Source organism: Gymnoscopelus braueri (assembly GCF_963280865.1).
Source record: "Gymnoscopelus braueri genome assembly, chromosome: 6".
In the NCBI taxonomy this organism is placed as follows: domain Eukaryota; kingdom Metazoa; phylum Chordata; class Actinopteri; order Myctophiformes; family Myctophidae; genus Gymnoscopelus; species Gymnoscopelus braueri.
The window spans coordinates 42,891,501-42,907,844 of record NC_137607.1 but is presented as its reverse complement, the minus strand read 5'-3'; the positions used below and the strand labels follow the sequence as shown (position 1 = coordinate 42,907,844).

General features: G+C 42.8%; 1 protein-coding gene across 1 annotated transcript in view; it reads left to right on the top strand.

The window, feature by feature from the left end:
* The first annotated feature begins 338 nt into the window (after nucleotides 1-338).
* Nucleotides 339-16,344, top strand: part of kank3 (KN motif and ankyrin repeat domains 3) — a 52,463-nt gene continuing 36,457 nt past the window's right edge. Inside the window, exon 1 of the mRNA XM_080431741.1 lies at nucleotides 339-460. The gene's annotated coding sequence lies outside the window, so the exon portion shown is untranslated. The remainder of the gene's footprint in view (nucleotides 461-16,344) is intronic.

Below are 16,344 nucleotides of genomic sequence, written 5' to 3'. Positions count from 1 at the left end.
ACTGTAGGTGGTGGCAGATACCAGTGGGACAGAGATATGATCTGAAGAACAGTCAGATTTGATCCCATTGGCCTAACTAGTCTATGAAATAATAGTGAAATGAAACTGTTCTTCATTTTGCCAGGGACCCCCAGGAACCTTAGGGACCCTCACCCCTGGGACCCGGACCCCACTTTGAGAACCACTGATAGAAGGCAAACACACGTCATTTTGGCGCCATCTGACTGACATGAGGAATAGTCCTTGCCCCCCTCTGACGTCAGAGACGCTGCGGCACCTCCCCCTCGTTGCTCATTGGAGGAGTTCGCTGTCAGTCACCCAATCGGTGAGGTTTTGAAGAGACTTGAGGCAAGAAGTCGCGCAAGAAGGACAGTGTTTTTCCGACCTCCTCCCAAATTTATTATTACCTCCTTATTACCGCTGATCCCAAGAATGTCAGCGCACATCTGACTGACGCAAGGTAAGACACTTCTCTCATCTATTGATCACTGGCTCATCTGCATCGATCAAGGCTTTTACATCCACACATTAGAGCTCCCAGAGTTATTGGAGGAAAGTTGTCAAAGATTCTCATTCTCTTTGGCTATGAATTGAAATATAGATTAATGCGTAATGATGAATGAGTGATTTGCGGTGTTGTGCTGCTGTATCGTAGGGATCTGTCTGTAGAAAGGATTTAGTTATTAGCATGTCTTGTTTTTATTAGATTTGTCAGGCTCTATTCGTGTCGCGGGTAGGTCCGAGACCCCCGTATAAAGTCAGTCATAGTTTGTATCCGTTTAGCCTACAGTGTCATATTTGTCTTTTATACAGTTTGTAAACCTCTTTAGATAAGTGTCAGTTAGTTAGGCCTATTCATAACAACCTACAGCTGTTTTCTTTGACATCAGAACAAACTCCTTGCATGCATAACTTGTGGCATCCTATTTGCATCTTCTTTGCAGATATAATAATACAAATAATGTTTTGATTGAATACTTTATGAACCGTTTGCCAAAAAAAAGCACAGAAAGTACAGTTCTATACAAAAGGATGCTAAAAGGATTAAACCCAAGAAAGCACTATGGCTTGTTTCCCCCCAATGGAAACAAGCCATGCTTTCTTAGGTTTAATCTGCTATGTATTCAATTCATTGAAACATTTAATGACAAACAATAATATTCAATAGGCTACTATGCTATTGTTAGTCTCTGTGTTATTCTCCTATGGTCTGTCAAACAGATTGTCGGCTGTTGAATCTGTGGCTGCTTAAGGAACGCATATTTATACATTTGTGTCATGTTTTGGCATGCATGCAAGTATATACAGCACAGCAGTAGCCTATAAATGACCAAAAGCAGATTTGAAAAGTAACATGACATGTTGGATGTGGGACAGCAGCCCAGCAGAGTGGTTGTGTGTGGTTGTGTGTGTGTGTGTGTGTGTGTGTGTGTGTGTGTGTGTGTGTGTGTGTGTGTGTGTGTGTGTGTGTGTGTGTGTGTGTGTGTGTGTGTGTGTGTGTGTGTGTGTGTGTGTGTGTGTGTATTCACAAAGTAAACATGTCCCCTGTAAAACAATAGAAGGATGGGAATGCCCCCTCCTCCCATTGTCTCTCTGACCGCTGACATCCCATCTTTATGGTCAATCCTGTCTTTCATTACATGTTGCACATTTATCTCAAGCCGCTCAATTTTATTTATTTAATTTAAACCATATAATCTGCGGTTCTCTGTGTCATTCAGGACAGTGACTCACAATTTTATAGAGTTTGTTCGTTTCTCTTGTGTTTTTCCGTGCAGAGTTAGAGTTAGAGAGTTAGAGCATCAATGATTGATAGTTAGGAACCATAGGCTATTGGTTCCATTTGTAGCCTACACTCTCAGAGTTAAATTAACACTGAAGATAGATAACTTCTTTGCCATTCAACAATACATAAACAATAAGTGTATTCTATTGGTTATACAGTTATAAAGCACAGCTCCTAATGAAATGCATGGGGGTCCGTGGTCTAATCTAATTCAAACTGATGGTCCTTGACATTAAAAAGGTTGAGAATCACTGAGTTAGAGTTCATTGTTGTTGATCATACTGTAATGCAGATCCAGTGGATTGCAAACTGACCCTGTGTTGCCCTGTCATGTCATGTGAGTTTATGTCCTAAGCAGTGTTGCCAGAGTTTGCAAAAGAAATAAGCACAAACACAAATCTGGTACAGAGGTCCCTGCCCTGGCACAAAATATTTTCAGATGTCCGCATGGACAAATACATATTAATTTGGGGGTCCTTGACATGAAAACATTTACTTGAACAACATTAGGAAACAACCCCAAATAAGCAACTACACTTTACAAACAATCCCCAAAAAACGCAACCCGCAACTACCAAATTATTACAAGCAACAGAAAAACAAGCCCAAAGTCGCTTATAATAAGCAGACATGGCAATACTGGTCCTAACCTGGCTAATATAATGGTGCATTACTTCTGTGATCCTTATATCCATCAGACAGGTTTAGATGGATCATCCCTTTACTGTCTTCCATTACATTACGCACATACTGCTTCTGATCTATCACATGTCCTGGTTTAGCTCTGCTGCACTTGGCTTTACATAACACCAGCACACCAAGATAGAGGCACATCCTCTCACATAACAATAGAAGGAAACTCCAAACAAAACAAAACAAAAAGATGAAGTTGGCAAGCACAGAAAGAGCTATATCACAAATGTAAATATTAACCACTTGAACCCTATAGTCAAGTCAAGTAAATTTAAAGCATGTTTAAAAACAACCAGGTTGACCAAAGTGCTGTACCACACGATAAAACGACCTCAGAAATAAACAGCATTTTAATTATTGATTAAACACTGACAGACCTTAAGATAGAGCCTGCAACACTATTCTGGGGAGAACATTCAGAGAAAATAGCAGATCTGCAAGCACGCAATGCGTCGTGAGCTCGTAGGTCGGCTATTTTCAGCAAAGACATTTGACGTGGGGGGGGGGGGGGGTGCGGACCTAGTATAGCGCCCTGGGGGACTCCGGTCAACAAAGTACAGGCTATAGGGTTTAAGTGGTTAACAATGCAAGTTATGGGAACAAGATGACACATGACATGTCTGGCCTCAAACGACCACAGTCCCAATCAACCTTTCACAACAAGAGCTTCCTACCTCATGAAATGGCCATTCTGGTTGTTCTCCTCGTGCACATAATGTTGTTCAGCCATGTCACTGATTATAGCCCCGGTTCAAATAAAAGTTGGCTGTGGCACCGGAAACACAAACTGTGCTGATGTAAAAATATCACACTTATAAACTGTCACTGGCGTATGATGTAGACGTGTGAGAAGTCTCTGAGAGGTGGGAGAGGAGGAGGAGAGGATGAGGCAGGCCAGCACATCAGCAAACCATGCAGCTGATGAAGACTGTTGTTGTGTGTTGTTGAGGCCCCCCCATGCTGCTTCTTTCACAGCCAGATGATATCTCTGGACATTGTTACTTACTTTACTTTGTTTGTTCATTTAGATGGGACACCGCATATTAATGAGCGATACATATCAATGTAATGTAAATACACCGGATTTAGCAAAGATGCTAATTAAAGGTAGGGTAAGTGATATTTTTGGGTTAAAACAAAAAGTATTTTGTTAAAAGGTTAAAGCACTATATTCTGATAGTAATCATTGCTATAGAGTGTTTGTTCAGTAACAGGAGTCTCCCCGTCTCTCCAGCTCTTTAATAAACAGAAAATACATTTTCTGGTAGGTGTCAAAATCACAGCCAATCAGGAGAAAGTACCAATTTTTAAGCTTCATTTTTATAGTGTTCCTGTTCAAATTTTGCCTGCTCATTTCTTAGTGTCATCACTTTCAATTTCACTTGTTTAATCTATATCCTGATTGAGTTCTCTATCCTGATTGGATAAAATTGGAAATGAAACTGAAACTGAAACGAAAATGCATTTTCTGTTTTATAAAGAGCTGGAGAGACATGGAGACTCCTTATATGGACAGGACACTCTATAGTAACGAGCACTATCAGAACATAGACCCATTTTGCAATTATTTGAATAATTGCAAATCACTTACCCTACCTTTAACATCCGCTGTCCCCACAAAAGAAAAACATAAAAACAAGCAGACAATAGAGTACATTACATTACACAGGGAAAACAAAGCATAATACATAAATACAAAAACAAAAAAGGTTCAAAACAGGTACAAAAGGTGCAAAGTATATCTAAAATACATTTTTACTTGGCTCATATATTATTGCACTAAGAAAATAGCGTTTTAGGGGGGCAATATATGTGTGTACTAAAGTGAATTGTGTATAAAGTGCAGTATTACTTTCAAGTAGTACAGGATACGTTGTCAAATAAAGTGCAGGATTGATTATGAATGGTCGCAAGTTTTTTTTAGATTGTACTTAGAAGGAGTATTGTGTTTGTTTCTGACATGACATTGCAGAGCACTTAAAGCACAGATGTAATTGTGCCAAAGCCAACTACCGTACTCTAAAAACTAAATTACACGTAGGCTGCAGAGAATGAGCCACTCTCATCCCGGCATCCCTATTTTGGGCAAAATGTTAAAAATGCTTTACAAAGAAAATAGAAGATCTACAAGCTCACATCACGAGACGTGAACTCATAGATTGGCTATTTTCGAACAGCGCTGTACGATACAGTATAAAACTTAGGTGGTTGAACAAATGAGAATAACAGACACTGACAAAGGCTGGTTAGCCAAAAACGTTTGTCCTTTCTGAGTGCGACCCGTCACTTATTTAAATGGTATTGGTCTAAGAGGATATTGCACCATAGGAGTCGGAGTGCGGTGGTAACAAAAAGTTTATCTAAACAAATGAGGTGACCACTAAATATCATCCCCTATATGCCACAGGAACGAAACAGCCAAGTCCTCATTTGAGCAAACAGGCAGACCAGTCCTGCCCCCTGACACCCTCCCATCCATCCCTCCCTCCCACGTCTAATTCCTGTCATGTTATCTAGGCTACTATCACCCGGGAGGGTCATTGCAGCGAATCCAAACACTTAGCGCCTGTTACATGTCCAAGCGTGAAGCGTTTCAACAACATTGATGAGCTCACATGGGACAGCGAAACGGTGGCGCTCATTCTGCAACAGTACCCTGGGGTATGACTTACTGTCTGACCTCACAAAAATAGAACTGCTGTAAATTTAGTGAGGGGTGTCACGGGGGGGGGGGGGACTGTAGGAGTCTGATACTCAGGATCACAGTGAGATGAAAATGGAAGTTATTCTTCCTTTATTCAGGTGCACAGTATAATGCTATTCCGTTTCCTGCGTTATAGCGATCACATCTTCATTTTGAAGATGATTTTTGCTTGTCCTGGTTTGAGGTGAACTGACTTGGCCAAGTGCTGCTAAGACTCCTGAATAGTGCCTGAAAACAAGCAGCCATGTGTCTTTATTAACGCCACATTGGTTTAATTTCACCATCTCAGGTTTGAGAGTCCCTTAAAGCGCTGTGTGGTGGTGTGATGCTTCAGTGAGTGAACACTGGAACCTGCGGTCTGATTTGGAGCCAATGGTTTGTTATTCTAAGGATAATCTTGGAGATAACAGCTGTAAGGAATCATTCCTTGCTCCAGCATTAAGCTGACATTCACTGATTACAGTCACAACAGTAAATCTAGGAGTGTGTTTTCAAACATTCCAAACACACACTTATGGCCTGGTCTATGAAAATCACTCTGGTGCCTTTATCATTTAAAGTTAAAGCATTTTGTTCTCAGGCAGTAATTAGCGCTAAGTGTCGGGGCCTACATGGAAGCTGATAGCTGAAGGCTTTCCCCATAATTAGCAGGCACCCACCCTTTGAAAATGGAAATTACCACGTTCCGCATTGGTGCCAGATTTCTCTGATTGGAGTGGCTTCTCAAATTGCTCCTCAAAGAGGGAAAAGCCCTTCAGAAGTCGAGTTCAGAGTTTGGAAGATATGCAGGCTGATGGTGTTTCTGTCTTTAAGTCGGAGTCATTGTCTGGCTCAGTGTCAATTTACTGTAAGCTTTCACACACTGGAACCCCCTTTACGCATCAGATCATTAGCTCTGTCTTCTGAACTCTAACTTTTGTGTTGTAGTATTCAGTATTACCGTGATGATAGGAGAGACTTCTCTGTTGTTGTTCTGTAGGGGCGGCTGAGGCTGAGTATTGGGAAGGTTCTCGGTTCAATCCCGACTCCTCCTGGCTGTGTGGCGAAGTTGTCCTTTGAGCAAGACAATGATCCCCTAACTTAACCGCTCCCGATGAGCAGGTTGATGTCTTGCTCCAGCATTAGGCTGATGGTTTCCTCCATTGTCACTTCGTCTGTGTGTGTGTAAAGTACTTTGAAGGGTCGGACAGACTAGTAAGGCGCTTTTTTATAAATGCAGTCCATTGACCATTTGTGACTAAGGCAGGGGTCTGGGTCTTCAATGGTTTTCAGGCCAAGGACCCCCTAGCTGAGAGAGAGATGAAGCAGGGACTATACATACTGTATAAAATTGTGTTGCAGATTCAACTTTTTCATAGATAGCTTCATAGACTTGTTTGACAGTGTTGTGTTGGATTCATGTTAATGTGTATTTTCAGGCAGTTAACCACTTAAACACTCAATACTTGGAAAACTTGTACTTGGGCTGCTCTTTGCTGAAAATAGCCGATCTACAAGCTCACAACACCTCGCGCTGCGAGGCGTTGTGAGAGCTGCGAGGCGTTGTGAGAGCTGCGAGGCGTTGTGAGCTTGTAGATCTGCTATTTTCGGCTAATGTTCCCCTCAGAATAGGGATGCTAGGGTTCAAGTGGTTAATGTAAAAAGAAAGGTTCCTATCACACAAAGATTTGGCGTCCCGCCTGTAGTAACTTTGAGGACCCCCGAGGGGTCCCGGACTCCCTATAGAAGACCCCTGGACTAACGTATTACTATAATGCTTTATGTACAAAGTGCAGCACAGCTATCTGTGCTTTATGGGCGTTAACGGCCTTACGGGAACACAGCTGTTGTCAATAACACCACTTCCCATTGTATAATAATACATCTTTGAAAGTTGTCACTGTAGCTCTATCTCTCTATCCTCCCCTGGTTGCCTGTGCTCTGGACTGCATGAGAAATACTGATTGAAAAATGCTGGGCTAAATATAACCACACCAAGTCAACTGCTAACATGGCTTGGGAAAGAGGCACTTATCAAGCCCTGTGCCCTGAAATCCAGTAGAATCAAAATCTTCTCACAACAAGAACCCAAAGAATCTGCTTTCAGAAAGACTTCCTGTAATACTGGCCTTCATGACAGCACGGCATCATGGAAACTCCATTAATTGTTATGGATCACTCACAGAGCAGAAAATTTGCTTGGCAGCGGATGGAAAATAAACATAATTATTCCCCTTAGGATGTAGAGATGATGTTGTTTCTCTTGTCCAGGAGAGAGAGAGAGAGAGAGAGAGAGAGAGAGAGAGAGAGAGAGAGGTCTCTCTCTCTCATGGATATAAAGAATATTCATATAATATTTAATCATTTATTCAATTATCAATTATTGTTGATTTGGGACTTGGTTAAAATGTGGAAGTAACGCTCAATAGTTCCAAACACTAGTGTATAGTTCCAATACACTAGTCCATGTTGAATCCTAATATTGGCTATTGATGAAGGACGTGCGATTCATGAACTACAGCATCGCGTTGCGGCGAGATCACAGTGATTTGTTACTCTCTAATAACCTATTGTAGTTCTCCAACTCTACTCTAAAACTACAGTATAGAAATTGGATCTAAAAAGTTAAAAACCTTAAAGAAATGTATTGTGTGTATGCAGTGCTGTGCTGTAAGCACTTACGAGATAGTATTGTACCTAATACCAGGTATTCAAGAGTAACAATATTAATACAAAGAGCACACTCATTTGTTTGTACTTTCTGTCCGCTATCTCAGTAAAAATCTTGTCCCCGCTGTCTGCACTTTTAATCTTGCAGTACAGTAGCATGCATTATTAATTTCCTCACTCCAAATTCCCATTCAATTATGAGATCTCATGGTAGAAGACATTCTCAAGCCGTTCGCTACTATTCCTGTGAAATGTGATGCTGCACAATAAATAGTGACACCACACAGTTTGGTACCAGTGTTGCCATGTCCGCTTATTATTAGCGACCTTGGGCTTGTTTTTCTGTAATGTTACGGGTTGCGTTTTTTTGGGCTTGTTTCTTAAGTGTAGTTGCTTGTTTAGGCTTGCTGTCTAATGTTGTTTAAACAAGAGGTTCTCAAACATTTTCATGTCACGGACCCCCAAATGCATACGTATTTGGTGTATTTGAAATGTTTCAAACATATTCCAAATATTTCACATTTTATTTAAGATTCCTTGAAAATAGACGTGTTACATTGCGACGCGTTTGAGCTTGTAGATCGTCTATTTTCAAATAGTCGATATATATAGGGTTAAAGTCGTTCAACTGATTTTGATGTGTGTGATCATGCAATCTAGTCGCTTCTTTTGGGCTTGTTTTTCGTAGACCGGTCCGCTTGTTTCTCTCACAAAATCTATCAACACTGATTACAATACACGACCGGGCCTTTCCCACCGGATCGCTGTAACTTGGTGACGGCCCTAGTCACTGCCTCACATTCCAGGAGGATAGCACTGCCCGGCTTTCCTCCTCCGTGGTGGAAAATAGTGCCCGGACGGAGGTGCCTCTCGCTGCTCAAGTCTTGAGACGGCGCGCCTCTGTCGTTGTAACAGTTTTTTTGCCTAACTACTTCCTAACTTAATATTAGGGGTTGTTGTCTGTTCTCACCAAGTGGGCTGAGTGGTCCGCCTCGCTGGGGGCGACAAAAACTATGCCTAAACCTAACCTTAATCCTAATAAAATAATTTGCAACGCATTTTAGACAAGACGTATGAGCAGCGCAGGGAACGGAATTCAATCCCGAAGCGTCGGGATTGGAAGTCTAACGCTTAACGTTGCACGCCACATAGCCATCTGGTGTTGCACTGTTTCGGGAGTTATTTAAAGCGGTCTGCTTATGTGAGAGGCCGTGAGGCCAAGGGGGCGTTGCAGGGCGAGTTACAGCGATCCGGTGGGAAAGGCCCGTTCGCGTACAGCACAGAGCTGATTACAGCACATCACGGCTCACAGGTTCATTGAAGAATTCAGCGTTGCGTTACTTGCGTATGAAGCATTAAGTCATTACAGGCTGAGTCTGTAATTAAGTCACTTCAGCTGTGAGGCTAACATTATCAACACATTATGTATAACTATATTAGAGTGTCCACACACCCATACACACACACCACATTGTGAATGACCTCATAGTTTACCGATGGGTATTTTTACCTTAACCATGTGAACCCTACTGTCCCTATTCTGAGGCCGAACACTGGGCCAAAATAGCTGATCTACAAGCTCACAACGCATGCGTTTTGACCTTGTAGATCGGCTATACTCTCGGGATTTGGTGTACACAGTGGTGTACTGTGAAGTACATTTACTCAAGTACTGTACTTAAGTAAAATTTTTAGGCCTGTTTGCCTAAAAATGCTGTGTTTTGAGCTTGTACATTGGCTACTTTCGTCGAGGGGATTTTGGCGTACAGGGAGAAAAGACAGGCAGACCTCAGTATAGAGCCCTGGGGGACCCCGGTAAAGTAAGTATACAGGGTTTAAGTGGCTAATAGTTTGCATAGTTCTTGTGGCGCTTTGTAGGGCAACCATTTTTAAAGATATGGACCCATGGCCCTGTCATTAACTGACATTCTCAATCCAAGAGATGCTCGCGAATTAGTATAATTTCCACCGAGGAAACAACTGACAAATAATCACCTACTGTATAGTTCAGTAGTTTCTGAGGAGCCAATAGCACTGGTTGACATCTGGAACGCAGTTATGAGAATCAAACATCTGGATGCACCAATTGCTACTGTAGTGAAGGAAACAAATGGGTCACAGACTCGGCTGTACTGTATGCTTGCTTTGTTGTAGGCCAACCGAGTTCTGGGCTGGAGTCTCCGGATGCTGTGTAGTTTCGATTGTTTTGATGTATGTACGCTACACAAAATGCAGAGGTAAAGTGAAAAGGCACAGTAATGAATATCGTTGCTGTCGTGTAGAAATCTCCAAAAACTTTACTTTTCAGAAAAAGAAAAAAAAATGTGTTCCAGTGGATCCAATTGTTTTGTAATTGTTGGATACTTAATTTTGATCCAATGTAGTTGCAAGCTCTTGTTAATGTTTTTCATTGGTTAAATATTTCCACAGACACTTTCAGTATTTTTCAAAAATAGCCGATCCATACACTCACAACGCGCCGCTTTGGAACACGTTGTGAGCGGCTATTTTTGCTACTTTCGCATGACACTGTTGTATGATGAAGTAGGGCATTCATTTATGGAAAAGTATAAAAGAAACTTCAGAAAGTTGAAATATGGAGATGGGACGACATACAATGATAAGATACAGAAAGACGTATCCCGAAATCATGCCAGTTTGTGTTGGTGAGTTCAAAACAATCTCAAAAGCCACTCAGCTTTTGACTGTTTTGGTTGGCATTAGGATTTGCTTGTGTTGTTTGGAGCTGGCCAATGGCATTTTAAGACAAAACCCACTCTTCTGGGGTCATACAGCTGACAGTTTGTAGAGGCGGTTGAGCGACGCTGGTACCAACAGGCCTGGATATTGTTTCATAAGTGTGGCTCACCGCAAATGAAAACAGGGGACTGTTTGCTCCCAGAATGCAATGTGACTCTGAGTCCTGCAGCCGGGGAACCAGAGCCAGAACAGCCTGGACTGTGACTGGCTGCAGAGGCCAGTGGAAACAACAGCTAATGGGTGAAAAATGGGGAAAACGAAATCTTTGTTTCAGGGTGGGGTTTTTTCATCTGCTCCTCTGGGGATGTGTTACTGGATGCATGGGACATCATCAGTGCTTTATGGAGAATGGGATGATGTGTCTTTCTGCAACACAGATTGTTTTGCAAGAGTGTTGATCTGTGATGTTCCCGGTGGTTGCCAGCGTTGCCATGTCTGCTTATTATTATAAGCGACTTTGGGCTTGTTTTTCTGTAAAGTTGCTTGTAAATATTGGTAGTTGCGGGTTGGGTTTTTCTGGGGCTTGTTTGTTAAGTGTAGTTGCTTATTTGGGCTTGTTTCCTAATGTTGTTTAAACCAGTGGTTCTCAAACATTTTCATGTCAAGGAACCCCCAAATTATGTATTTGTACACAGACCCCCCCCCCCCCCCATCTAAAAAATATTGTGTGCCAGGGACCCCCGTACCAGATTTGTGTTGTTAAAATGTTTCAAAAAGTATTCAAAATGTTTGAGATTCAAGATTTTCTTTAGAAAATAGCAGCTCACAGCTCGCTTGTAGATCAGCTATTTTGAAATAGCCAATGTACTGTATATGTTTAAAGTGCTCATGTGGCCTTTCCACTTCTTTTGGGCTTGTTTTACTTTTCATAGACTTCGTTGCTTATTTTGACAGTGGTGGTTGCTTACCATTGACTTCTTCTTCTTGTCGTGTCCACACAACAATGACTGAGCGTGGGTTCATAATCTGTGCCATCCTTTGTTATCCCTTTTCCCTGCCATGTCTCACTCTGACCTGCCTATAAAGAATAAAGGATGGATGCCATAGCATGTATTCTGAAGATTCCTACAAGATAATCTTGCTAAATGGACCAATCAGTGCCAAGTGTATTGTGCACACTGCCAGGCTGAAGAGGTGCTTCTTTGAAATATTTAACTTAAATTCTCGGATCAGATCGTATTGAAATACTTTCCCAAATTTTTTGTCGTACGGCATGGTCAGTGGTCACATGAAGTCCGAGATCCACACATGAGAGCCGTTCCCATGTGGATCCCGAGTCAAAGTCCTGACATTTTGTTGAGGAACCGGAATCGGTTGCATCACATTTGGAACCGTTTCCGGAACCGGTTTATTACACTGTCAGTGGTTCTCAAACTTTTTAATTTCAAGGACCACCATCTGGGAGTGTACAAATGGAGTATTACGGTTCCATTTGGTTCCATTTGTACACTCTCACAGTTACAGACCTGTAAGTGTCCTGCACCTCACTTTGAAAACCACTACAATAATATGTTTGCAATACCGTGTATGTATGATTAGATTTGTCATTATCCAAAAATTGGAATGAAAGTCAAAATTAAATATATATTTTTAAATATATAAGAATCGTTAAAGAGAAACGTTAAGGAATAAGACCGTTAAGAGGGAATCGTTGAAGAACCGGAATCGTAAAAATCCTTTCGGATCCCAACCCTAGTGAGGACATGTGAAAATCGAAAAATCTCTTCTGTGTCTCACGGCTGCTTCGATGTAATCTTTTTCTGTCTCCGCTAAGACAAAAAAAAAAATGGAGAGGGGGGGGGGGGGGGGGATTGCTCACACTCCTTTTACAAAAAGGACATTGTTTCCAGCGAGCGTTTCCCACTACAAGAATGTCTTCGTGTCCAGTCTAGTCTGCATGGTGTTTGGATCTCTACAGTTCCTGCACGTGACACTGAAAGTTGTCAATGGACCCTGGCATCCAAGTTCAACAGCTCCCACTCGCTACGCTTAAGAGAGGTTCAATGACAGGGAAGTGGACCCGTATATCTGTCTGCCACTCCTACAGGCTGTATGAGGATCCTACGTCTCCCCCTCCTTAAAGGTTCGATGACATTCATTTTCACTTTTTTAATTTATTATGTTTTTTGGGGGGTTTTATGACCTCAATTACACTAAAAAAATCTGAACTTTGAACATTCAGTGGATTTTCTGTGGTCTGGGGTTTTCTGAATAATTAGGCTGAAAAGTAATCTGAGCTTGGCCCTTCGACAGTGAGGTCACAGTCGATTAATCCCGCCCACTCTCCTCCTTGCCCCTCCCCTCCCCTATCCTTTCCTTTGGGGGGGGGCGGAGCAGAGGCGATGATTGACAGGCAAAATCCCTCACCAGCGACACCCGCAGGCAAAGATTTCTTTTTTCATTGCAGTTGAAAAGGCTTTAGAAATGTGAGACAAAAACACCTACAGTGAATCACTGGAGTGGAATTTTCAGTTAAAACTTTTTGTACACGTTTGAAGGACCAGGACAAAGACTCTGAATGTGGTGTAAACATGAATGTCATGATACCTTTAACAGCTTGTTCATGACACTTTTAGCAGCGAGTGTGGGAAGCTTGCAAGCACATAGCAGCCTTTGTCACGTTTTGTATGCAAATAGAGCTTCCTCCAGAGCTGAACTCATGTGGACGAGACTCTTGTAAATGGTAAATGGCGCATTTTATATAGCGCCTTTTATCCAAGGCACATTGTGCATTACATTCACCCATTCACACACACATTCACACACCGACGTCACATGGAGGAAACCACGCAAGGCACCAACCTGCTCATCGGGAGCAGTTAGGGGTTCAGTCAGTGTCTTGCTCAAGGACACTTCGACACTAACCTAGGGGGAGCCGGCGGGGATCGAACCGGGAGCCTTCCGATTCCCAAGCGGCCGCTCTATACCTCCTGAGCCACAGCTTGTCTTTTGACATGTGTTTTGAAGACGGAGTCGTCACATGTGTCTGATGACAGGCACATCAAGCCTGTGGACCCCCCCATTGGCCTTTATTGAATTCACTTTGTGACATTTTGAACCTGGACTCAGTGGGGAGAGGGGGAAAGTTAAAGAGGGGGTGGGGCTGGGGTTTTTTTGGGACTCAAGAAAACAAGGAGGCCTCACAAAATACTTGACGAAAACAGCGTCACCGACCAAAAGTGGCATAATGCCTCATTGTGGAGGCTGAATGTGGCGGATTGTGTTTGGGCTGGTGGAGAATCTGAGGAGGGAGGGGCTGGAGGATATGAGACACATGTGATGTCTGCTGTTTGAAGTTTCAACCTGATTTGGATGAAGAAAAAAAAAAAAATTAAATCATTGAGATTCCTTTTCCACATGAAACGTTTTTACCGTCTGTTCCCCCGCGGCACGGCACAACGGTCCCAGTGAAGACTGGGGTTTTGGTGCCGAACTAAATGTTGATTCAGACCGGCGCTATTTTTCTTCCGAAGCGTTCGGAATCTTGTATGCTCCCAGCGTACAACAGCGTCGTATAAATCGCCAATCTACAAGCTCACACACCATGTCGCGGATTTAGTCTCTTCGCAAATCTTTGGTCTGAACTAAGCTTAGGATAACAGCTAGATGTAGATGGAACTATAGGTGGCAGGGTGTTACTTCCTTTAACATGCAGGGCCTCAGTCAGCGCACAGCACACACACACACACACACACACACACGCGCACACACACACACACACACACACACACACACACACACACACACACACACACACACACACACACACACACACACACACACACACACACACACACACACACACACACACACACACACACACACACACACACACACACACACACACACACACACACACACACACACCACAGCCTCACACTAGTGACATGTTATCTAAGCTCAGCATGATGTATCATGTGATGTTAGCCTCTGTGTGTGTGTGTGTGTGTGTGTGTGTGTGTGTGTGTGTGTGTGCGTGAAGCGTACATGCTCTCAGGTTTGCAGTGTTTTCCTGTGTCCTGCAGGAAGCTGTGCTTCAGGCCAGGACGATGTGCTTCCTGTCAGCAGCAGACCCCAGTTCCTCCACTCACACAATGGGAGGTCTCCCTGGGGGCGCACAGTGTGTGTGTGTGTGTGTGTGTACTTGTATTACTATACTTTTGAGGGCCAGAATTCCCCACAAGTATGGTAGTAATTTGATAAATAGACATTGTGAGGACAATTGTCCTCGTCGTCACAAGAGAAATGGTTGCTTCATGGTTAGAAATGATTTGAGCATTATTATTATTATTATTATTATTATTAGTTAAAGGCGTGCTATTAGGAAAAGATTCAGGTCGGGGTCAAAGGTTAAGATTTAGGGATTGGGGGTTAGAGTTGTGCCTGATTTCTACTTGGTCACACACTGGAAAATAGTTGATCTCCAAGCTCATAGCTGTAGATCTGCTATTATTCAGGATTTGTTGGCCATTTTCAATGCTGTCCTAAAAGTATCACAAGTGTTAATATGTATTTGTGTGTGAGTGTTTGTTTGTTTGTATGTATGTATGGGGTTGTGTGTGCCATGTACGTATGTGTGCACGTTTCTGTGTGTGTGAGTGCGTGCGTGTGTGTGTGTGTGTCTGTGTTTGTGTGGGTCTTCTCAAGAAGTGGGGGTGGGGAGGGGGGTCTTCCCTTGAGGAAACTGCAGATTTATCCCAGCAGCTGAGAGGCCCCTGTGTGTGTGTGTGTGTGTGTGTGTGTGTGTGTGTGTGTGTGTGTGTGTGTGTGTGTGTGTGTGTGTGTGTGTGTGCGTGTGCGTGTGCGTGTGCGTGTGGGCATGCTTCCATGTATGTGTGAATGGTGCATTCATTGTCATGTTAAGCAGCAGGATGGTGAAAGCTGTACAACATGGACTGAAAGGGAGGATGTTTGAGGCTGGTCCACAGAGGGCAACAAAAAAAGATCTAATCCTTGTGTTTGGTTTACCGTATGTATGTCCTATCCGCTGTTGTGGAGATCTACGCCTCCTCCATTTGTCAGGCAGAGCGGGAAAAGGGCAGTGTTGCCATGTCCGCTTATTATAAGCGACTTTGGGCTTGTTTTTTCTGTAAAATTGCTGTAAATGATTGGTAGTTGCAGGTTTTTTGGGGCTCGTTCCTTAAGTGTTGTTGCTTATTTGGGCTTGTTTCCTAAATGCTGTTTAAACCAGTTGTTCTCAAACATTTTCATGTCATGGACCCCTAAATTAATAAATATGTATTTTTCCATATACAAATATTTTGTGCCAGGGACCCCCATACAAGACTTTCAAAAAATATTCAAAAAGGTTCACTTTTCCCAAGATTTTCTTTTGAAAATAGCAGATCTACAAGCTCACAACACGTCGCGTCTCGACGTGTTGTGAGCTTGTAGATCGGCTATTTTCAAATAACCGATTTAAAGGTCTCATGTAGCCTAGTCGCTTCTTTTGGGCTTGTTTTTATAGAACTGGTTGCTTGTTTCTCTCGCAAAAACTGGCAACACTGCTTTCAATCTCTCTCTCTCTCTCTCTCTCTCTCTCTCTCTCGTTTTCCTTTGCGGGAAAAGGGTGTTGTTGGGGATGATGAGGTCACTTTTCCACAGTATGGCCTCAGGCGAGGCCACACAGTGGGCCTGGGACCAGCGCTGTGTTTTCCTATTCTAATGAAGCTGCCTGGTGGGCTCTGTTCGTCCTACAGCCCTGTCTGTGACCTCGCCCATCACTGAAGCTCAGGACTCAGTCACATAGCAT